General features: G+C 33.5%; 3 long non-coding RNA genes across 3 annotated transcripts; all 3 read left to right on the plus strand.

Annotated features, from left to right (window-relative positions):
* Positions 1 to 4,834: 4,834 nt before the first annotated feature.
* On the plus strand, positions 4,835 to 7,385 carry LOC110928255. The gene is made up of 4 exons (XR_004888791.1): positions 4,835 to 5,134; positions 5,229 to 5,442; positions 5,641 to 5,661; positions 7,308 to 7,385. It is a non-coding gene; the product is annotated as an uncharacterized LOC110928255 (long non-coding RNA).
* Positions 7,386 to 15,687: 8,302 nt separating this feature from the next.
* Positions 15,688 to 17,086, plus strand: LOC110928254. Its single transcript, XR_002586244.2, has 3 exons — positions 15,688 to 15,743; positions 16,588 to 16,693; positions 17,037 to 17,086. It is a non-coding gene; the product is annotated as an uncharacterized LOC110928254 (long non-coding RNA).
* Positions 17,087 to 19,803: 2,717 nt separating this feature from the next.
* LOC110928253 lies at positions 19,804 to 21,267 on the plus strand. The gene is made up of 3 exons (XR_002586243.1): positions 19,804 to 19,930; positions 20,555 to 20,642; positions 21,114 to 21,267. It is a non-coding gene; the product is annotated as an uncharacterized LOC110928253 (long non-coding RNA).
* The last annotated feature ends 2,377 nt before the right edge of the window (positions 21,268 to 23,644 follow it).

Below are 23,644 nucleotides of genomic sequence, written 5' to 3' on the forward strand. Positions count from 1 at the left end.
AATATTTAAAAAAGCAAAATGTTAAAAACAATATAATATTTAATCGATATAATATATTCGAAGAGCCGATTTTTAAAATAGTTGATTTTTAAAAAACAAAAACTTTTTATAGTGTAAAAAACAAAAAAAAAAAAAAAAAAAAAACTTTTTTTAAAACCATAAAAATTTTCAACAAATAAACATATCTTCAAAACTATCCAAAAAACCATACCAAAACCCACCAAAACACCCCTCATTTCAGCCAAAAAAAAACCAACTTTAGACGCCTCGTATAGGGCTGTACCCTTCGTATAGGGTTCCTTAAACGTCGTGCCTGACACCCTCTGAGACCACCTTGAATTCAGTGCATATACGCCTCGTATAGAGCTATACGAGGCGTCTAGGGCACAAAAAGTGTGAAAATAGGCGGAGAAGGTGTCCGGATAGATCTGGCCTAAAAAAAATGAAACTACCCGTTGGACCACTCCCATTGGCCAGTCAACATCTCATCCTCATGCAATTTGTTTGGTTGAGCGTTGTTAATAAAACGCTGATTCACTTTTTTTTCAAAAAAAATACCAAACAACGCCCTATGTAATGGGGGGAGGGGGGCGTTTTTGGGCGTTATTTTTGGAATTAAAAAAAAAAAACGCCCCACTACGGGGGGTCTTAGCTAACGAAATTAGAGCATATATGTCCTTTATATTCTAATTTCATTATAGACAATGTCTTTTTTTCCTAAAAAGATAATTAAAATAAAGGACATCCGCTATAAAGAAATTAAAACATGAAAAACATTCATTGTAATTTCGTTAGTTAAAGGACGTCGTCATGTTACTGAAACTTAAAAGGGCGTAAAATGCATTTACCCAATTTAAAATGCATGAACGTATATTTGCACACACATATGTACAGTAAAGTTCATAGCAAAACATAATATTGTGAGAAAATTGAATAATAAAATACTAGAACTGATCGTATGTGTTACACACAGTGGCAGACTTAAAGGGAGCCGAGGGTCCGCCTGTGCTACGACTCAACTTTGTCTTCAAAGTGTATTTTTCCCCGTTTTATGCTAAATATATTTAATTCAAGGCCCAGTGAATCAATTATTATATTAGAATTCTATTTACATTTTAACTAAAGTCCAATATTATTAGTATACAATCTTTATAAGTAATGTGTCTGCATTTGTTTTTAGTACCCGTATCAGTAACCGGTTTAGTTCAGTCTCAATTCTATTTAGATTGAACTATTTATCTGATGAGTAATAAATTATTATGATGATCTCAACAATAAAGATAACTTTTCTCTTCCTTTTTTTTTACTTTTAAAAAAAATATTTGATCTCAGCTATTCACTTACTCATCAACTTTTTTAATAATAACAGTTTTGTACCAAAAAACCCCATGCTTATTTAAGAAAAATTTTGTTATGTTCTTCTTTTTACCAGTTCACAAAAAAATACGTTGGGAATCCAGTAAGAATGTACCAGTGGTTCACTGGTTCTGGCGGCCATGGCTAGTTCACCATGTTTTGGCTAGGCAGATCGAGACTCACCATCAAAGAATTGAACAACAAACATCATTAGGCATATTGAGACTCACCATCGATGAACGGGCTGGAATTGTTTACAAGAGGGAGCCGGGAGGCCAGACGTGTCGCTAGTCAGAAACAACAAACATCTACGCGGACGATAATAGATGAATACGCGTAAAACGAGAGACATTGAAGAATTCGCAGGGAAAACGATCGAACACATGATTTAAATGCTGAGAAAATTATGAGACCGAATTTGTGAAGAAACACTTACCGTTTGAGGAAAACATAAAGCCCAAGAGAAAGCCCATAACACTTAGTGGCCCGTATTAACTATTAAGTCATCAATAATTTACTAAAAGGCTAAATGCAAGTAATGCAGAATTATTTGAAGTTAAGTTTGACAGTCTGCTACTCGTACTCCTTAGGGCTGTAAATGAACTGAATGAACACGAATAAGATCGTTCGCTAAAGAAATAATGTGTTTGTGAACGGTTCATTAACACTTACCGAAGGAGACATCATGTTCATGTTCGTTCATTAAGGAAATGAACATGTTCATGAACCAGTGGCGGAACTAGGAGAAAAATTTAGGGGTATCCCAATTTTTTTTTACCTTGAGCCGCCCTTAAAAATTCAAGAGACCGGTGCGACTAGTAAAAATGGGCCCTTATTATTTTTTTAACCTAGGCCTGTCCGTGAGAATTCAACAACCTTTAGAAGACCCGAATGGCTAGTAAAACTGAGCTTTAATATATACAATTATTATGTAACAAACCCGTGTATTACACGCGTTAAATAAAAAATATTAAAAGTTAGTAATAAAATTCAGAAATTATAATATGATATTTTGAGATAAGATATAATTGAAATTACATATTGATTAGGTATAGATAGGTGTGTTATAAACTATTTTTAATGTAAAATTGTTAATCAAATTGAGTTTCACTCTCTAACAAAGTGAGAGAATGAAAACTAATTAATTATAGGATCCAAATATAATTTTATTTTTATATTCTAGAATATATGTTGATTATTATTTTTTTTTATTAATGGGTGTATCAAACACACACGAGAACGTTATCAATTTTTTTTTATAAAACATTAAATGTTATTTAAAAGTTTTATAGATAATATTTTGTTTGTAATAAAAATATCTTTTAACAACAAAAAGATCGAAAATTATTAACAAAGTAGATGTAATACTTGATAAAATGATAAACTAAAAAAGTAAAAAACAAACGGATAACGTTTACAGTAATAAAATAAAATAAAAAGTTAATAGTTAAATATGCATTAACATTTTTGAACGAAAATAAAAGGTAAATGGTAAGAATATTTAGGGTGTAAGGGGTGCTCACCTAAGAGGTGAGTCCCCTCTCTTACGCCAAACCAATACTCTTGTGCCACGTCAACTCCCCTCTTAAACTCCCCTAACACCCTAAATTGATGGCGGCACTCCCCTCTTAGGTGACTTGGTTTTTTATTAAAAAAAAAAGCAAGAAAATCTCTCATTGGTCCACTCATCCTCTCTCCTCCCTCTCTCCTCCCCCTCTCGTCGGTGAATCCCCACCCATTTCACTCCCCTAAACCACTCACCTAAGGGATGGCGACGGTGTTCTCCTTAGGTGAATGTGGTCACCGAATGCACTCACCGAATACACCCCGTGCACCCTTAATGAGGTTTTAAAATTGACTAAACTTTTACAGGTTTTACTTTTTGACTTCCCAATGCTAAATATTATTATTATAATAATATGTTATAACTTCATCTTCTTCGCACCTGCAACTTCAATTTTCCTTCGGAAGTTTCGTTTCCGTTGACCAGAAATTATTTTCTCATTTCAGTTTCACCTACACTAACTCAGGGGTATCCTAATATTTGTTTAGAGGTATCCCACTACATAAAATTGAAAATTTTAAAAAGAATTGTATTTCGTCAAGAAAGTTCAGGGGTATCCCGGGCAACCCCTAGCCGCCACATAGGTCCGCCCCTGTCATGAACACAAATAAACACTAACCAAATCGGCAAGGATATAGGTCGATGGCAACGGGAGAAGTGCTGGAACTTTATTTTTGATAAAGCCATAATCGTGGAACAAAGGTCAATAGTATTCATCTATGTGAATAATGAGATGAAAAAGGGAACGGTTCATAAACATGGTGGAAATCAGGTTTCATATTCTATTTGTTAGGATAATAAAACCAATAAGAATTAAAGAATATGAAAAGTTTAGATAAAATAAATAAATGTATAAAAATATTTAATGAACAACATAAGTAAACGAACATGAACACGTTCACGAACATTCACGAAACAATTGAACGAATGAGACCTCTGTTCGCGTTCGTTCATTTAACTAATCGAATGAAATTTCCTGTTCACGTTCGTTCCTTTACTAAACGAATGAACGTAAACGAACTTCCGCCGAATGATTCACAAACTTTTCGTTAAACATTCGATTCGTTTACAGCCCTAATTTTATGTATAATGACATGGTATACTCTGTCATTCTATGCAAGATAACACATATATAATTTTGTTCGTTAACATTAAAACAAAAATAGAATAAAATAAAAAAAGTTAACATTAAAAAATTAAAAAAACAAATAGAATAAAATAAAAAGAATTGAAGGAAACATGAAGTTGTGCACGCATGGAGTGATGGAGGGGTCACCCGGCCATGCCTCAATGCCTCATCATGAATCACAACGCATATTACCTTTTTGATATACACACACAATTTAAAATTTAATTTCTCACATATTCATCAATTAACACTTTTAACTAGGGTATTAAATTAATCGTGTTTACCAGTTGATTGTTTAACTCTATGCATTCACCGGTTGATATAGACACACTCGTTTAATCTGAAAATTTTAGCTTTTATGTATAACTACACTGAAATTACAAATATAGAAGGGTGATACAAATTTCTATAGAATATTTAACCACTTAAGTCTTAAACCATCTAACTTCTTGTTACTATTCAAGTTTTACCATTAAATACTCAATCAGATTATGTTTTAACAATTTTTTTATAAAATTTTGGGTGTACAAATAGCAAAACCCTATAAGTGAGTTTCACATATCACATTGTTTCACCGTCACATCATCTTATTTTTAATTTAAAATAATAATATTTTGTTTAGATAAATTTAAATTTAAAATATAACTAAATGGATGCCCACGCGCGTTACCACACAGTCCTCATGATTAATAACATAGATAGTTAGGTAAATGTTTAAGACTAAATAGGTTTTCAATTGATTGTATCATAGTGTTAACAAAACTTACATATCATACATCTATATATATATATATATATAAATGAGATGTGATTTGGGCTAGGTGGCATTGGATTTGGGACATTTTTGCTGATGTGGCAACTTATATTTTTGAGTTTAGGAGGGAATTCTCAAATGACTTCATCATTCACGATTTTAACAAAAAAGTGGCGGGATCCGGCTGTGATTCGGGTCACCAAATATTAAAAAACGGATCCTATATATCATCTTTACCAGACCACCATATCTCATAACCTCACTTTTCACAAACCCTACATACCATTTCCTAAATCTGCTTCTTCGTTTTTCAGAGATTCATCGTCCTTAGGTATGTTATTATGCCATTCCTTCTTTGTTTTCGTATTGTTAATCTAATACATCTTTGATTTTTTTCGATTTCATCAACTATCTTACATATTCAGATGAGATTCATAAGGACGACAGTGTTTTGATGCTTTCTTCATCTTCATGTAAATGCTATTTGTTTCATGTTTCCAGATTTGAAGAGATCGATTTGTTTGCTGTTTAATAATGATTTACGATGTGTTTTGTCATATCTAGGGTTTGCTTGTGGTCTTTCGTATCCGTCAAAACCCTAATCGACCGGAGAAATCGTCAAAAGTTCTTCACAATATGGTTAGTTTCTTCTCTCAATTTTGTTATTCAATCATCTTTCATCCACATTCAATTTTACAAACCCTAAAGCTCATCTACGGTTTCATCTGTAATTAGATCTTATACTGTTTATTTATGTTATTAGATCTTATAGGAACTTTTTTTTGTTCAAAACCCATTCGGCAGATCTTAATCATTTTCGTTGTTATTTGTTTGTAGATCGTTCCACATAATTTGCAGGTATGTAATTTATATTAGATTGTTATTTATTGTAAATGTTTAATGTGAATTTTTGATGATTTTTATGTTTTTTTTTTTTTGTTGATCGAACCTGTTATATGTAAGTTTAATCAACAATCTATAAAAAATTTGTTCTTCATCTCCTTCTCCGCAGATGCTTATTGTTTGATTTTTTTTTTTCCGTTGTTTGTTGGTTGTTTGTTGATGATGATTTTGCATTATCCGATTCCAATCATATGAAATGATATTTTGTTGATGTTTTGATTTTGTTCTCATGTTACTCATATTTTTATTTACAGTCTTTTAGTTTGTTGTTGATGATGATATGTTTTGATTGTGTCCGATGTTTTTTGATTGTGTTGATGAAGATTTACAGTGGTCTGATATTTTTTCATCCGGTATAATGTTTTTGTCTTCGGAATATTGATTTTGTTTCTAAAAAATAAATATTTTTTATTTTTTTTAAACCGTTTCTTTTTATTTTTGGATTTGGAAGTTTCTCAATTGATTAAATTATCTTTTAAAGCTTATTGATTGTTGATTTAGGAATACTGATTGTTTTTCTATAAATACTTTACCGTTTTATTTTTTTTTAAAACCTTCATATATATTTTTCAGATATGCATCCCTTGCACAACAGTTCTTCATTTTTAAAGCTTATTGATGAAGATGACCCGATATTTTTGCTATGTTTATGTGTATTCTAATTACTAATCATATTTTAAGTAAACTGATATTTATCTTTTTTTATTATTTTGTTTTAAACTTATAGCAAATAAATGGTGATTTATATTTAGTATGATAATTTATGGCATTGGATGTTAGTGATATAATTTTCAGAATTCAAATTTTAAATTTTAAATTTTGAGGTTTCTATTTTAAATTTTAAATTTAAAATTTTGAGCAATTTTAAATTTCGTTAGTGATTTATTTTTAGTATGATAATTTTGCGGAATTAAGGTTTCTGTTTTTATAAATAAATGGTGTTACGTTTTTTGAAACCTCAAATTTAAAATTTTAAGGTTTCTATTTATATTTCCGGAATTTAAATTTTAAATTTAAATTTTGAGCAATTTTAAATTTCGTTAGTGATTTATTTTTAGTATGATTATTTTCCGGAATTAGGGTTTCTATTTCTATTTCCGGAATTCAAATTTTAAATTTAAAATTTTGAGCAATTTTAAATTTCGTTAATGATTTTTTTTTTGAAACCTCAAATTTAAATTTTAGTGATTTATTTTTAGTATGATAATTTTTTCGGAATTAAGGTTTCTATTTAAATTTTAAATTTAAAAGTTTTCCATTAATGTGTTTCATTTTAAATTTCGAATCTGTAAATTGAATTTAAATTTGAAAGGTTAGACTTTCCTAATAAGTTTGCTTGATTTACGGGATTGGATATTAGTGATTTGATTTTCAGATTTTAAATTTTAAATTTTGAAGTCAATCATTATTTTAAATTTAAATTTTGAAGTAAACCATTATTGTGTTTGATTTTAAATTTTGTATGCTTTGAAATCTTGATGTTTTTTTATGAGATGCTTTGACTATATTATTTGTAATTTTAGGGATGCTTCGAGTCTTTGACTATTGTTTTTGTACTCGAGTTGCATATCTCACAAACTTTTTGTGTTTTGTAATTTTAGGTGAAGAGCTTCTTTCAGACTCCTTCCCCTACAAGGAACTATTGAATGGGTTCCTATGAGAAGTTGAAGAAAATGTATATCTGTTAGGATCTGAGGCTGTCTGTGATTGTGTTTATTTGCATAGAACGAATAAGTGCAGCGGAAATGAGTAGCAAACTTTGTAAACACAAACAAAGGAAAGTGTAGATTGATAAACAATTGCTTTTCATTGAGTCAAAAGATTTACATAAAAGCAAAAGATTATAGTGCAAGCTTACAATCTAAACTCCCCCTCAGCCTGATACACCAGAGTTGGTTGCACAAGATGAAAGGATGAATTGAGGAGAAAAACTCACTCAAAACGATCAAGTGTAACAGTACAGAGTACTGTCATACTTATAGGCAAACCAAACTACTGATATGCTTCAGCTGACGTCACCATGATAGTGACATCTAACGACCTAACAAACTATAAATACTGTTCTATACAAACTACTGTTATGTAACATCTGATAATCACTAAAGTACAAAACATAAGGAAACTACTGCTTCACGTTCCACTGTTGTAGCCTTAGCACAGATGTTGAGTCTTCAGTGCTTTCTTCAAAGGTGATCAGTCTTTGAAAGGGCAGTGCTTGAGTCTTCAGCAGTACTTAGGATACAGCAGTAGATAGAGCAACAAAGTTTGTCTTCAGCAGTTGTTAGATAATCATCAGAGTTTGGTTTATCAGTTGTTGTAGTTGAGCAGCACTTAACATCCATCAGCTGTTAGATAACCACTATCAAGGGAAGAGATTAGAGTAAACTGCTGCTTATTAAGTGTCCACTGATGGGATCCGGTTTTGGCTTTACATTATCTGTTCCTCTGTTAGGGTTCAATCCCAACAATCTCCCCCTGGAACAGATAATGCCAAAACCATTCCTTATTCAGGACCTTTATTACTCATCAAGAGTGCCCTAGCTTGTTCCTTAAATTCAACTTCAAATTCTTTGGCACTCTGGTCATCTACATCCCTGCACAGTGAAAGCTCAAGGAGATCCTGCAAATCTTGAACACTAAGGCCTAGTGCTTCTTTCCTTGATATATGCTTCACCTCACCATTGGATCTGAACAAAGTCAATACGTGGGTCTTTTGATCAGACATCCACTTTAGTATTTTTGAATCCAATGGGTTTCTTGGGAGAGATTTATTATCAGATGAGTTGAGGGACAATGGCCTTGAAAACATCTGCAGACTTTTAGACATTCTATTGAAAGCTTCTTCAATGACTCTGTCTGCTGCAGCTATATCATCTGCAGTTTCTTGTTCACTAAGCTCTTGTCTTTCAACTTCTGTCTTGTCTTTTGCAGTGTCTGGAGATGCAGGTTTGTTGAGTACCTTCTTAAAAAGGTTTTGAAGCCTTGATGAGCTGTCTTCATTTAGACCCATTTTTGAGATGGTGTCCTTGAGATACTCAGCTTCCTTTTCTAAGACCTCTTCTTCAGTCAGTTGTTTGCCTTCATCTTGTTTTGACCCAAGTGTAGGACTGTCTGCTGATTTTAGCATTGTCTTGAGGTTTTCAATTTTCTGTTCAAGCTTCATCATCTGTTCTCTTTTCTTTGAAGCATCTGAAGCAGTTTTCTTCTTTTTCTTTAGCCTCTCATAGGCTTCATCAGTTTGCTGCCTAGACCATTTTGATATGGCTTCAGCAGTGTCCATCTTAGCATCCACTAACTCCTTTTTCTTTCCTTTATATTCAGCAGTGAGGTCAGCAATGAGCTTTTTGTATTTACTCCAGTTTGGAGCATTTTTCTTCTTTGAAGGATCATTTTTGATTCTTTGGATCCTTTCAGCCTCATGCTTTAAAGCTACTAATGGCCATTCCTTAAACTGTTGTTCTTTAGCAGGATAGAACTTTTCTTTCATGATGAAGGCTAGAAGTTGTTCTCTTAACTTCTTCTTTTGATCAGCCTTTTCCTTTTCTAGCTCTTGGGCAAATTCTTCTATCTGCTTTACCTTTGCAAGGTAGAACTCCAGTCTTTTAGCAATGCCTACTTCGCTTAGACTTTCCTTTTCACTGTCAACCTTAGCTTTTACTTTAGCTTGCCTTGCCTTTATTTTGAGATAATCATCTATATCCTCTGGTGGCATGTAGCCTATGAGTGAGGAGAATCTTCTTTTTGAAGGATCTTCTTCTGTATAGAATTGCCTCATCTCATTTTTGAGAGCTTCAATTTCTAGAGGATATTTTGCATCATTAGGATCATGTGTTCCCTCATTGGCAGGTATTGGCTTCCTTTTTCTACTGAGGAGCTTTGGTTGTGATATAGGAAAGGATAGAGCAGTGGTGGATGGTTGACTAACAACTGTTGAAACAACTGGTGTCTTAACTGCTGTTGTCATTACAACTGCTGATGTGTCAGCAGATGTCTTCTACTTTTGAGCAGGGGATGGAGGATGTGATGGTGGTGGTGACTCATCATCAGGAATGAAAACCCTTCTCCTTTTTAATGCAGGGGAGGCTGGTGATGTATTGGGTGGATCAGTGGTTTGTGACTGTGACTAACTGTCAGTAGTTGAAACAACTGGTGTTCCAACCACTGTTGTCATTACAGCAGATGTTGTAACATCTGCTGTCTTCTGCTTCATGGCAGGAGGCAGTGGTGGTATGATTTTAGAAGATGGTTTTTGTGTTTTGGACACAGATGGTGGTGGTGGAGCAGTAGTTGTGGTGGTGTGTGATGAAGTGGTGTGTGTTGGAGGTGTGTGTGTTGATGAGATAGCAGCTGTTTGGCTACTGACAGCAGTTTTTGTAACTACTGTTGTATCAGCTGTTAAAGTTTTTGTGGTTTTGGGTTTTTCTGGTTCAAAGTATATCCCATCTTCTATACCTTTCTTTTGCAGCCTGATTTTCTCCCCCTTTTTGGCATTATCTGCCAGGGGTGTATCCATGAAGAGAATGGTAGATGGACTTTTCTCACTCTGAGCAGTCTTTTGGATGCTAGCCTTTATAGCTTTGATATCTGCTTGAGTGTCTTTGAACCTTGATTCCACCATGTTGGTCAGCATTTGTACTTGATTTGTATGCTGTTTAGCAGCCATTTGTTGCTGATGTTCAAGCAGTGGTTGGAGAATATTCCATAGCTCATTTGCAACAAATGCTTGTGGAGCAGGTGCTTGAGCAGGAGGAGCAGAAGATTGGGCTATTTGAGCTTCTAACAGCTGCTGCACCATATCTTTTATTTCGGCAACAGAAGATTCTAGATTTTCAACTCTGGCCCGTCAATTCGTCGTATCTTGAATCATCACCTGATTTAACAGGATCATCTGAATCCCCACCAGTGGTGGTTGTATCAATGTGTGACTTAGGAGCTGTAGCCCAAAAGTCATCCATTGATGCCCCTTTTTCTTGGTACTGGGGACTTCTTTCTTCAGCAACCGATAAACCTTTGTTGTTACCAGCAACTAAAGATAACTTACTGGTGGTTACCGATGTTGCCATGGAAGAAATTGCCTTCAAGGGAGTCTTAATAATGTAACAACTGTCCAACTGAAGATCTGTTGATCCATCAGTTGTAGTTGCTGCTCCACTTGAACTACCACCGAGAGTTACTTGTAACTCAGGGGGTGTAACCTCCTCAACTGTTGCTTGGATAACAGAGGTATAAACATCAGACCCAGTCACTTGTGGAGGTATGCTCTCAGTAATGGGTGATTGAGAGGAACTGGTTTTTGTTTGTGCAATATCAACTGCATGCAACAGGGGTATTATTGATTGTGGCAATATGATTGGTGAGGGTATTGGTGTAGAAAGAGACATGTCCTTGGGATCAGGACTGTGGAAGATAGATCCGAGTGGACCTAGAGCTTCATATTGTGGTGTCCATGTGCTTACAACTTGATCCTTTTGTGAGGATGCAAGAGGAGTTTGAGGCTGGGGTTGAGATCTTTCTACCAACTGCTGTGAGGAAGTAGCAGCAGTGGTTTCTGGTGACTTTTGTGTTGTCACTGGCAGTTGCTCTGGGATCTCATCTTCCAGAGTTGCCTTTGTTTTGGGTTTGGTGGGTTTTCTGGATGGTTTTCTTTTGGTCTTTTTGGTGGTGGCAGGTGTGGGTTTCAGAGCAGTGGGTGTGCTACTCTGATCACCTGGAGCAGTGGGCTCAGCAGTGGTTTCTTGAGGGTCAGTGGCAATTTCTAAAATCTGCTCTGCCTCTTTTGTTTTTAATTTTATTGGTGCCATCATTCTTGAAAAAGTTTCTATTGTTAAACAGTTTATTTTGAATGAGACACCTTGTTTGGGCACTTCTGCCTCTTTCTCGACAAATTTTTGTTCAAAATAGTAACTGAGAAACCTAGGAAAGAGCAGAAATGCCTTATTATCAACGTTCTTTACCAAATCATCAAATATTTCCTGGGAGTAGTTATAGTTTTCATTGTTCAAAATTGCATACCCCAGGCATTGGATTTTTGTTGGTATCTCATTGAAGGACGTTGTTTTATTTGAAACACACATGAGCAGTGTGTGGAATAAAAATCTGGGTGCAGAAGGGAAGTAACCCTTTTGTAGGGTGTCCCTGTTTGGTTGTTCTGCATAGCCCCTTTTCATGAAATCCTTTACCAACTCGTCTTTTGTAAAAGAGGTTTTTCCATTTAAATCATCGAGTTTAAAGGTTTCAGAGATGAATTTTTGTGAGATTTTTACCTTCTTACCCTGTATCGAGGAGTTGATAGCGGAGATGATGTCTCCTTGTTTTTCAAGGGTGGCATTTTTCCAGAACTCTCTCTGGGTATCAAGGTAAATAGGAGCGTCTGTTGTTATCAAAGTTTTGTACTTTGATGCAGAAAGGATGTCAAGGATGGAGTCGAAAGTGTGGTTATCGGTAGGTTTTGTGAGTATACCTACATAATTGTGTGGAGCTTTGTAGCGGATCTCCGGTGTTTCAGCGGCCATTTGAGTGGCATCTGCTGTTGTGGAGGAAGAAGATGGTTTTGATTTTGATTTCGATTTTGGTTTCGTCATTTTGGATGAAGAAGATCGAAGAGATTTTTGGAGTTATGAGAGGGAAACTGCTAGGAGAAGAGAACTTTTGGAATTCAATTCGACAGTAAAACCCTGTTTGGATTTAATCAGGGTTTTATTTAGGGAAAAAGTGATTGCTGATGTGGCAGCGGTTATTTTTGATCTGAAGGTTAAAAACTGACCACGTGTCAAACATCTGATGGAATGGTAAATAATGGAGGACAGTTGTTTTGACAACTACTGATGGAGCAAGTATCAGTAGTTACAACGGTAATAAAATGAAACAGTGGATGTATCAGTGGATGAAACAATGATTTTAAACATCAGTGTTTTTGAAGAGCAGAGGTTGACACTTTAGCAGTGGACAGACTTTAGAGAGTAGACGTTAAAGCACAACAGCATTTTAGATACAACAGTGGTAGAATAATGAAGATTTTTTTGTCTCAACAACTGATAGTGCAGCAGTGTTTCAACTCTTGACAAAAATGTTAGCATCTGCTTGTTCAGATGTAGAACTTGATTTTGCTTTGTGAAGGCACAGTATCTTATCTAACATCTGTTGAGCATTTGAGATGCTATTCTTAACAAAATACATTTTAGACGTAAATTATCAAGATTAAATTGTCAGCAGTTATCTACAAGGAATTTTGTTCAAGGATTTGCCAAATGTCTATTATTTTAGACAATGGTTTAGCATCCCAGATGATGAAGACATATCTATTAGAGCTGCTCATTTTGTGTCTAATTACTGGAACTAGAACATGAGTATCTCAGTAGTCTAAATCAATTTGCAATCAATTTTTGATCTGTGAAAACCAAACTTGAGCTTAGACCTTGATATGTGCGTCATTTCCTTTTGACCAGTTTTAGGGATAGTAATTACACACAAAAATAAGGTAATTACATCCAGACCAGAGATGAACTTTTACAAAAAAAAAAATGAGTAAAAGATCATAATATATTTAAAAAAAACATCTGGTTTTTATTTAAGAGGAAAACACCTTAACAAAAATCAAAGGAAGTTTTGAAGATAATCAAAAGGATCCGACAATTTTCCAGTAAATTCATGATCATATTATTCTCAAGTTATTTTGACCATTGTTAGGGTCATTTTCTTGTCAATTGATTGTAAATTCCTTTTAAGCACCATCACTGAAGATGCTATTGTTACCAGAACAATTCCTGTATTGATGAATGCACATAGTTGCAAAATGACCACTGATGATCTAATTTGAACCTCAAGAGTGTTTTATGCTTATACTCTTTTGCTTTTGATTTCAAAAGTTTTTGAGATAGCTACACTTTGAGATTTGTTCCTTTTTCCTTTTCCCTTTTTACCCTTTTTATTCATATGTTCAGAAATACCCACTGGGAGATTATATTTTGAACATACTTTGTCCATAATCATTCTGAAGCAATGTTTTGAGAGATCTGACCATGTTTGATCATGTTTTATTTCAAATCTCACATTACTTATGATTAGGACTGATTTGACACCTTATTTTCTCAATGTGTTTTGGACAAAATTGATTTGGTCCTTTTGAAGGTTCTCAACCTGCCTTTGAACACATGAGAAATTTTGACTAAACATCACAAAAATCAACACAACAATTGAAATCAATTTTGAAAACATCGAACGATCCCATAATTTATCAGATATTTTACAGATCTGAAAACTATGAGTAACATATGTATGAAAGCGCTTGTTGTGTGAGATTTGTGTGTCATATGACATCTTGGTTGAATTTCAGAGTAGTTGAGTATTCATTTTATCCATGATTCACTCATTACTCTGTTTTTCAACTGAATACAACCAACCTTAGTATCAATGAATTTTGAGCTGAACTGTTATGTCAAATTGATTGTAAGATCGAATTTGACTGTCCAAGCTCTGATACCAATTGTTAGGATCTGAGGCTGTCTGTGATTGTGTTTGTTTGCATAGAACGAATAAGTGCAGCGGAAATGAGTAGCAAACTTTGTAAACACAAACAAAGGAAAGTGTAAATTGATAAACAATTGCTTTTCATTGAGTCAAAAGATTTACATAAAAGCAAAAGATTACAGTGCAAGCTTACAATCTAAACTCCCCCTCAGCCTGATACACCAGAGTTGGTTGCACAAGATGAAAGGATGAATTGAGGAGAAAAACTCACTCAAAACGATCAAGTGTAACAGTACAGAGTACTGTCATACTTATAGGCAAACCAAACTACTGATATGCTTCAGCTGACGTCACCATGATAGTGACATCTAACGACCTAACAAACTATAAATACTGTTCTATACAAACTACTGTTATGTAACATCTGATAATCACTAAAGTACAAAACATAAGGAAACTACTGCTTCACGTTCCACTGTTGTAGCCTTAGCACAGATGTTGAGTCTTCAGTGCTTTCTTCAAAGGTGATCAGTCTTTGAGAGGGCAGTGCTTGAGTCTTCAGCAGTACTTAGGATACAGCAGTAGATAGAGCAACAGAGTTTGTCTTCAGCAGTTGTTAGATAATCATCAGAGTTTGGTTTATCAGTTGTTGTAGTTGAGCAGCACTTAACATCCATCAGCTGTTAGATAACCACTGTCAAGGGAAGAGATTAGAGTAAACTGCTGCTTATTAAGTGTCCACTGATGGGATCCGGTTTTGGCTTTACATTATCTGTTCCTCTGTTAGGGTTCAATCACAACAATATCTTGCACTGTTTTGTGAGTTATAATTTTTTGTATTTTAGTTATAATTTTTGTATTTAATTAGTTTTTAATTCTTTAAAGATGTCTTTAATTTCTTTTTAAATCTGTTTTTGTTTCTATAAATAGATTAGTGTTGTTAAAGATGATTTTTGTATTCGAAATTATGATTCAGTTTCTGTAAATAGACTTTGTTTCTATAAATAGATTACCGTTATATTTTTTTTAAACAATGGTAACTTCCTTTGCAGTTATGGATAATGAAAACAACGCTCCTTCGTTATTAAAGTCGATTGAGGACTATGATCCTATATTTTTCGAATTGTTCGTCGACCAAAAACAGGTTAGTTCAGTTTTGTTGGTGTTGTTTGTTTTTTGATATGTATAGTCTTTCTTTTTTATTTTTGTCTTTAGGTGTTAATTTGAAATTTTATGTGATTATCTTTTAAAGTTCTTATGGTTTGTTTTGTGAGTTATAATTTTTTGTATTTAGTTATGATTTTTGTACTTAGTTAATTGTTAATTCTTTAAAGATGTCCATAATTTCTTTTTAAAGTTGTTTTTGTTTCTATAAATAGATTAGTGTTGTTAAAGATGATTTTTGTATTCGAAATTATGATTCGGTTTATGTAAATAGACTTTGTTTCTATAAATAGATTACCGTTATATTTTTTTTTAAAACAGTGGTTACTTCCATTGCAGTTATGGATCATGAAAACAACGCTCCTTCGTTGTTAAAGTTGATTGGGGACTATGATCCTATATTTTTGGTATGTTTCTTAAGTTTTCAGTTTTGTGCACACAATAAGTTATTGCAACTTATATGTTTTTTTTTTGTTTCGATTGATAGGAAATACCATATGATTTTGCAACCTTATTGTGGGGAGAACAACTTTCATCTGTCAATGTCTTAAAATTATTGATGATGATTTATCGTGAGTCATTGAGTTATAATTTTTGTATTTAGTTAGTTGTTAATTCTTTAAAGATGCCTTTGATTTCAATTTTAAAGTTGTTTTTGTTTCTATAAACAGATTACTGTTGTTAAAGATTATTTTTGTATTCGGAATTATGATTCGGTTTCTGTAAATAGACTTTGTTTCTATAAATATATTACCATTATATATTTTTTAAAACAATGGTTACTTCCTTTGCAGTTATGGATCCTAAAAACAACTCTCATTTGTTGTTAAAGTTGATTGAGGAATATGATCCTATATTTTTGGTATGTTTCCTTAGTGATTTGATTTTTAAATTTTAAATTTTGAAATCAATCATTATTTTAGATTTAAATTTGAAAGTTTTCCATTAATGTGTTTGATTTTAAATTTCGAATCTGTAAATTGAATTTAAATTTGAAAGGTTAGACTTTCCTAATAAGTTTGCTTGATTTACGGGATTGGATATTAGTGATTTGATTTTCAGATTTTAAATTTTAAATTTTAAATTTTAAATTTTGAAGTCAATCATTATTTTAAATTTAAATTTTGAAGTAAACCACTATTGTGTTTGATTTTAAATTTTGAATGCTTTGAAATCCTGATGTTTTTTTATGAGATGCTTTGACTATATTATTTGTAAATTTAGGGATGTGCTTTTATTTTGATTCATTAGGTGTTTATTTTGGATGGTCCGGAGTTTTTGGCTGCAACTATGTTGGACAGAGATATGCTTGCTATTGCTGTAAATTGGTACCATGTCGGTTGGTTTGCTTGGTAAGGTTAGACTTTCCTAATAAGTTTGCTTGATTTACGGGATTAGATATTAGTGATTTGATTTTCAGATTTTAAATTTTGAAGTTAATCATTATTCTAAATTTAAATTTTGAAATAAACCATTATTGTGTTTGATTTTATATTTTCAATTTCGAAGTCAATTATTATGTTAAATTTAAATTTGAAAGTTTGCCATTAATGTGTTTGATTTTAAATTTCGAATCTGTAAATTGAATATAAATTTGAAAAGTTAGTCTTTCCTAATAAGTTTGCTTGATTACGGGATTGGATATTAGTATACTTTGTTTATTGGGTTTTAACTAATAATTTGATTGACTCGGTTGTTAGATTTGTGACGATGCGTCGGACAAACAACATTGGGAAAATATACAGCCTTGAGCCTTGGTAAGTTAACACATTAGTTAAGGTTATGATGTTTTTTCATGGCACTGACACATTATTGAGTAGTAGCGCATTAGGTTAGTGATATTAAAATTTGTGCCTTGAGAAATTTTGTATATTGATTGATGTTTGAAATTGATTGTGAGGTCTTTGATTGTGCATTGTATTGTTGATTGATGTATGAGATTTTGTTGATTGGCATAAGGTATTAGATAAGATGTGTTTGAAGTTGTGAAGATGAATAACTGAGACATGTGTAGCAGATATTAGTGAGTGCACAACACATTAGTTAGGGTTTTGAATTATTGCTACAGGTTAGTGATGTTAGAGATTGTGTTATGAGAAATATGTAGATTGAATTATGTCTGTGTTTGATTGTGACACCTTTGATTGTGCATGAAATTGCTGGTTATATGAGATTTTGTTGATTGTAGACAAATAAGTTTGAACAGAACTTATTGGATTTGAAAGTTTGCCATTAATGTGTTTGATTTTAAATTTCGAAACTGTAAATTGAATTTAAATTTGAAAGGTTAGACTTTCCTAATAAGTTTGCTTGATTTACGGGATTGGATATTAGTGATTTGATTTTCAGATTTTAAATTTTAAAATTTGAAGTCAATCATTATTTTAAATTTAAATTTTGAAGTAGTGGCAATCTGAGTCTGATTTTTTTCGTGATTAATATCCGCTTGAGTAACCCAATCTGAGTCTGATTTTTTTCGTTAACGATTCTGGTAAACTTTCCCGATTTGGGTTTTCTGCAAGGCTAATCATCTAAATTAATTTGTTATTTTTATGGTTTACCATTGCATAAGTTAGTATAATTTGTTGACAAAGTTTTGTTTTGTGGGATAGTAGTCATAAATTGAGTAATATTCAAGGTTTATGTGTTTTTATTTTGATTCATTAAATAAGATGTGTTTGAGTAATATTCAAGGTTTATGTATATATGAGATTTTGTTGATTGGCATAAGGTGTTAGATAAGATGTGTTTGAAGTTGTGAAGATGAATAAGTGAGACATGTGTAGCAGATATTAGTGAGTGCACAACACATTAGTTGGGGTTTTGAATTATTGCTACAGGTTAGTGATGTTAGAGATTGTGTTTTGAGAAATGTGTAGATTGAATTATGTTTGTGTTTGATTGTGACACCTTTGATTGTGCATGAAATTGCTGGTTATATGAGATTTTGTTGATTGTAGACAAATAAGTTTGAACAATTAGATTCACATTTAAGTATAAAAAATGAGAGGTTGTTATAATCTGAATTATATTCTGAACGAAAACTGAAAGGAAAAGGAAAAAAGAATAATTTAACACAGAGAAAAGAGGATAGAGAGAGAGAGTTGCCACATTTTTAAAACCAAAAATATAAGGTAACCATGCTTCTAAAATCTACTATACTTTTTAATAATATTTTGTGGAAAATGGACTATATTGGGTAGGTAGTCAAACATGGTTTTTAGGGTCAAAACGGCTGTGTTGGGTTGACTCGGGACACTTTTATGAAAAACTTGATGTTTCTGACCTTAATAAACCATTTTTGTAGATGACCAATGTATATCTCTATTTGAGGAATCTCCAAAGATCCAGAGCCGATTGTTTCATAGAGCTGTGAAGTTGCGTTAAACATACTGGATTTTGAACGATCCGACAAACCATTCGAGGTACTTGGAAGATTAAGTCTCTTATCTGGGTGGTTGTTACAGGTTTAGGATGTTAAATGATTTTGGATGTACTCTGCGATGTCGATGATGTAGAGATGTTGGTGAAGCTCAGGTTAACAACTTCATGTGTATATTTTAATGAATAAAGTTTTTGTTGTTTATATTTTCTAATTTAAACTTTTAATTAACTTCTAAATTTAATTAAATGAGTTTGTTTTGCAGGTTCGAACAACTTCATGTGTATATTTTATTATAAAAAATAAAAGTATTTTTTTTTGTTACATGGGTCGTTCAGAGAGGCAAGTTTCTGCCTCCGGTTCTTGCCCAAAGTTTCTGACCTTACTCGCAACCCATTGACTACAACTTTCAATTCAAAACAATTATAAAAAAATTACGTTTGAAAACATGTATTTTTATTTTATTTATGACATAACTCGATTAATATAAAGTAAATTTTTCTACCCGCGAAGTTCGCGGGTGATAACCTAGTAATAACATAAAGCAAAACATAAAAATCTAATGTACTTTCATTTCCTTAGCACCTTCATGTAGCGCATCAATTTTAGATTGCAACTCCAATTACCAGTGATGAAGATTCGCGACCCTATTAGTAAGATCCGCCAACTTCTCGGTTATCTTGTTGATCATAAGCAATAACCTCGTCTAGCAATTTCGGTAGGTATGCTAGATGTTGGGCCTCTTTTTCACTTGCCATGTTGAAGACTATAAACAAAATCATCAAAAAGTCTTATAAATGTGAAACTTATATGTAACACCCCAAAATGGGTTTGATAATTTAAACTCGGTTAATATAAAGGAACCGGGTAAAAATACCGTTTAGGGTAAAAACGGAACCGTAAATAAAAGTTGACTAGAAATATTTAACCAAGTGGTGACATGTATATAAGTAACAAGATAACGAGTGTAAGTCTCATTATTAATTGAAACGAAGTTTAAGGGACCAAAACCGTTAAAAAGGGAAACATAATCTATTAAATAAAAGGAAAACACACACACACACACTTGGTGTGTGCGTGGAACGAGCAGGAAGAAGAAGAACAAGGGTTCAAACCCTTGTTCTTGATAAATCATCAAATTGAAGGGTGGAATGAGGTCCAAATTCACAACTGAACATGAATTAACGATCACCTTCGCAAGGGGATCATAAGGTATGTCTTAAAATTTAGATTTGATGATCTTGTTTGAAGTGGGTTATGATCAATCCATGAATTTGTATGAAATTAAGCATGTAGAGGTGTTAGAAACATCAAGTAGAACTTATGTTATGAGTAAATTCAAGTAATTGGGTGATTTAGAATAAAACCCATTGCATGAGTGTGAAGATGATGATCATGATGAACTTGAAGATGTTATAGTGTGATTTTGTGATATATAGGGTGTAGTATGATAAGCTTAGATAGATAAACTTGATGTGGAATTTGTGATTATGAGATTTTGCTTGAATGTAAGGGTTCATAAGATGAAATAAGGAAGAACATGCTTAAAGCACTTGTACATTATGCTTAGAAAATGATACGCGCACCAGGTGTTTGATGAAATGTCTAAAAGACAATAATAAGTGAAATTGTATGCAAGTAGTGGGTAAATGGATATAGTTCATGTGAGTATTATGTAGGGATGATGTCGAGTATGTTTTATGCCTGTTTGAGTGGATTAATGATGTTAAGTATGCTTTATGTAGGTCGTATATTAGATGTGAATTTGATATGGTTGTTCACATGTATAAGCATATATGCTAATAAGAATGTGAATGTAATGACATGAGTGTATAGGAATCATGTCAAGATGGATGGGAGCTTTGAAGGCTAACGGGCTAAGAGGACTCAATCAAGTAAGCGGACGAGAATACGGACGCGCAAGGTAAGTGCACTCCGAACTTACTCTTTGGTTGTTAATGTATTTATGATATGTGATTATTGTTGAATGCAGTGTAAGAAGATATGGTTTGATGCAAGTAGTAAGTTAAGTTTTTAATGGAATAGGTTAGAAGTGGTTAAGAAAAAGATTCGATTTGGTTGGGTAAGAAAGGGAACTTACATAATGAAATTATGCTTGAATGAATAAGATGAGTTATGTATATTTGAGGACATGATCATGTAAATGGAAGCTAATGTACTAATCGCTTTTCTCTTGAGAATTAATGTGTAGTGTAGGCATGGTAACAAAGGATGTGAAGGTTGACTCCACAATCTGATGCGAGTAATCGAGTGGATGGATGAAGGGGCTAGTATAAGAAAAAGCATGAAACGTTGATGCGCTATTATGCTTGTGCTAAGATTTTTGTATTATGTCACTGGTTGCTAATAATGTGTTTGAATGTGGTGACTGCAGGCTATACATGTTGGATGTTTCATCTAGAAGCGTACGCGGTTGAAGATCGAGTCAAGACACGGATTGTATGTGGGTGTATACGTAGTCACTTAATTGAGTCATGTATGTTAGTTTTGCATTAAATTATAAAAGAGATTAATGTATTTAAATGAAAGAAAGAATATCATGAAGGAAAATTTCTAGTTATGTAGTGTCCGCTGCGAATCTTAGGTTAATGCGTTTTAGGGCGTTACATTATATCACTTTTTATTTCCCTAAATCATAAATGGCTCATATGTTAGCCGACGTGAAATAAATCTGAAATGTTACCAATAGCCATAAACAAATCTCTATCGTAGCTACAACGGAGTGCCATGCCAGGTAAAGACATTGCACATTATAATTTCATTTCATATTAGCATCATGCTCATAAAATGTTCGTTATTGTGGCTACGAATGAAAGGCATTCTCCATATTATAACAATAACGACCAAACTTCTTTCATCATCATGTTGGAAATTTAATAAATAATATTATATTATGAGTTAATATAATGAATATTTAATAAATAAGCCAAGATGAATGAGAGATCTTGTGCATTAAGTTTGTGTGTTGGAACCATAAACATGTGGGAAATTTAGCTTGTCCCACATAGGTGGAGAGATAAATCTTTTGTGGATTTATAATTAGAACTTTCTACACGAATGTATTCTTGTATGACAACTCACACCCAGTGGTAGCCAGGAGGGTGCGAAGCACCCGACACGTGCCTGGGCACGGGACCTGTAACACCCGTCTAATTACCACATGAATATAATAATATTTCGTATGGTTTTTATATAAAAGTCGTGTAAATTAAAACATAAGTTCCAAAGTGACCAAACATTAGTCAACTACCGACTAATTCAAATATTCATAAGTTGTTTAGCAAATCGTTTACATACAAAAACATTGTCTAATAAAGTTTAAATATCGCGGAAGCTTCTAAAGTGTGTTCGGTTCTTCAAAAACTTGCTTGATCGCCATCCGTAAGATCCCCATTGTCACCTAAGGTCAAAACCACTAAGAATGTTAGTTTTGACATTGACATAGTACATGTAAACAAGTTCCGTCATCGAAACATGAAAAATAAAATAAAATTTCAAAAATTACCCTGCCGCGTGTCGCGGCAGGTTCTATTCATTATGCCGCGTATCACGGCACCTGTCGCGTGTCGCGGGGGATCTGAAGGATCCTGTCGCGTGGCGCGGGAGAAACGCTTTTCCAACAAGTGCAGGTTTGTGACCTGCATTTGCTGCCAGCTCCGGAAATTCAAATTTTCAACTTCGTTTAGCCTTAACTTTTGACTCGTAAGTCCGTTTTAGGTGATTCTTTTTCCTATACATCTGTAAATTCATTACCGACGTGCCTATTACAATTATCATACCGAAAATTCGATTTACGGGCCGGACGACTAAATGTCACTATGCATTTATTCGACCCGTTCTAACTTTACCCTTTTACTACCATTTCACTAGTAAGCCTATGGCGCCTTATGCCCATCATCCAGGGCTTAGCATCACTTGCATTTCCATACCAATCCCATGGTTTAATGCTCTTGTGATTAATGTCGCCATTGCTAACGAATTGAGACACTAATACTACAATTTACACTATTATTCGACCCGTTGGCTCATCTTGTGGGAATCCTCCAATATGATGACTACAAAACGGTTCCTTATCAATTCTAACCCTATCACTTCAAGTAACGATCATGGTCACTAAAATCAACACAACTTCTAATCTACAATGCAACTACGCATACTTTAACAACAATTCCTTTAATGTAACGGGTCAAGTTACATCCTAGCGTAATTCATCGACATTGGTTTCTAACCATAATTACCCATTCCCGGGCTTGTCAATCTTAGCGTATCACGTCCATTCCAGGGATTACGCTTTTATAACTCAATTTTAATGAGTGATGTTTTAATCACTTCAACACTACAAAATTCGACCATTGTTTGACCCGTTTGGTTGTTTAATGGGAACCACCATTTTACAACATACTAAACTTGTTCTAACTAACATTTAACCCATTTACTTATCTAGTGATCTTCGTCACTTCAACTAGACATCCAAATTCATACTCTATTCTAAATTCAAGTCTATTAGTAAAAGTACATAACAAACATAACGTAACAAAACCGTGGTTACGTACCTTTAAAGCACACCTTTCAAGCGTGTATCACCTCCGGCTTGTTCACTTGACGATCCGGATTCTTTACCTATAGAGTTCCATTCACAACCAAATTTAGAACTCTTTTATAACAAAAAATCGGACAATTCATTACGATATTTAAATCTGCGTTTTTGTCCGATCTTTAACGTTTTACTCCTCACTTAGGCGTTTTAACAAACACCTAGCAGGTCAGATTTTTACATAACCATTACTAGGTTCTTGACATGTTATTTTCATCTACATTCACTTCAATTAACAAATCTATACTAAATTTTAACATCAATAATTTCAGATTCAACACATGAATTCAGATTTCACTAAAATAAGAACC

The sequence above is a fragment of the Helianthus annuus genome, chromosome 3, assembly GCF_002127325.2.
Source record: "Helianthus annuus cultivar XRQ/B chromosome 3, HanXRQr2.0-SUNRISE, whole genome shotgun sequence".
NCBI lineage: Eukaryota > Viridiplantae > Streptophyta > Magnoliopsida > Asterales > Asteraceae > Helianthus > Helianthus annuus.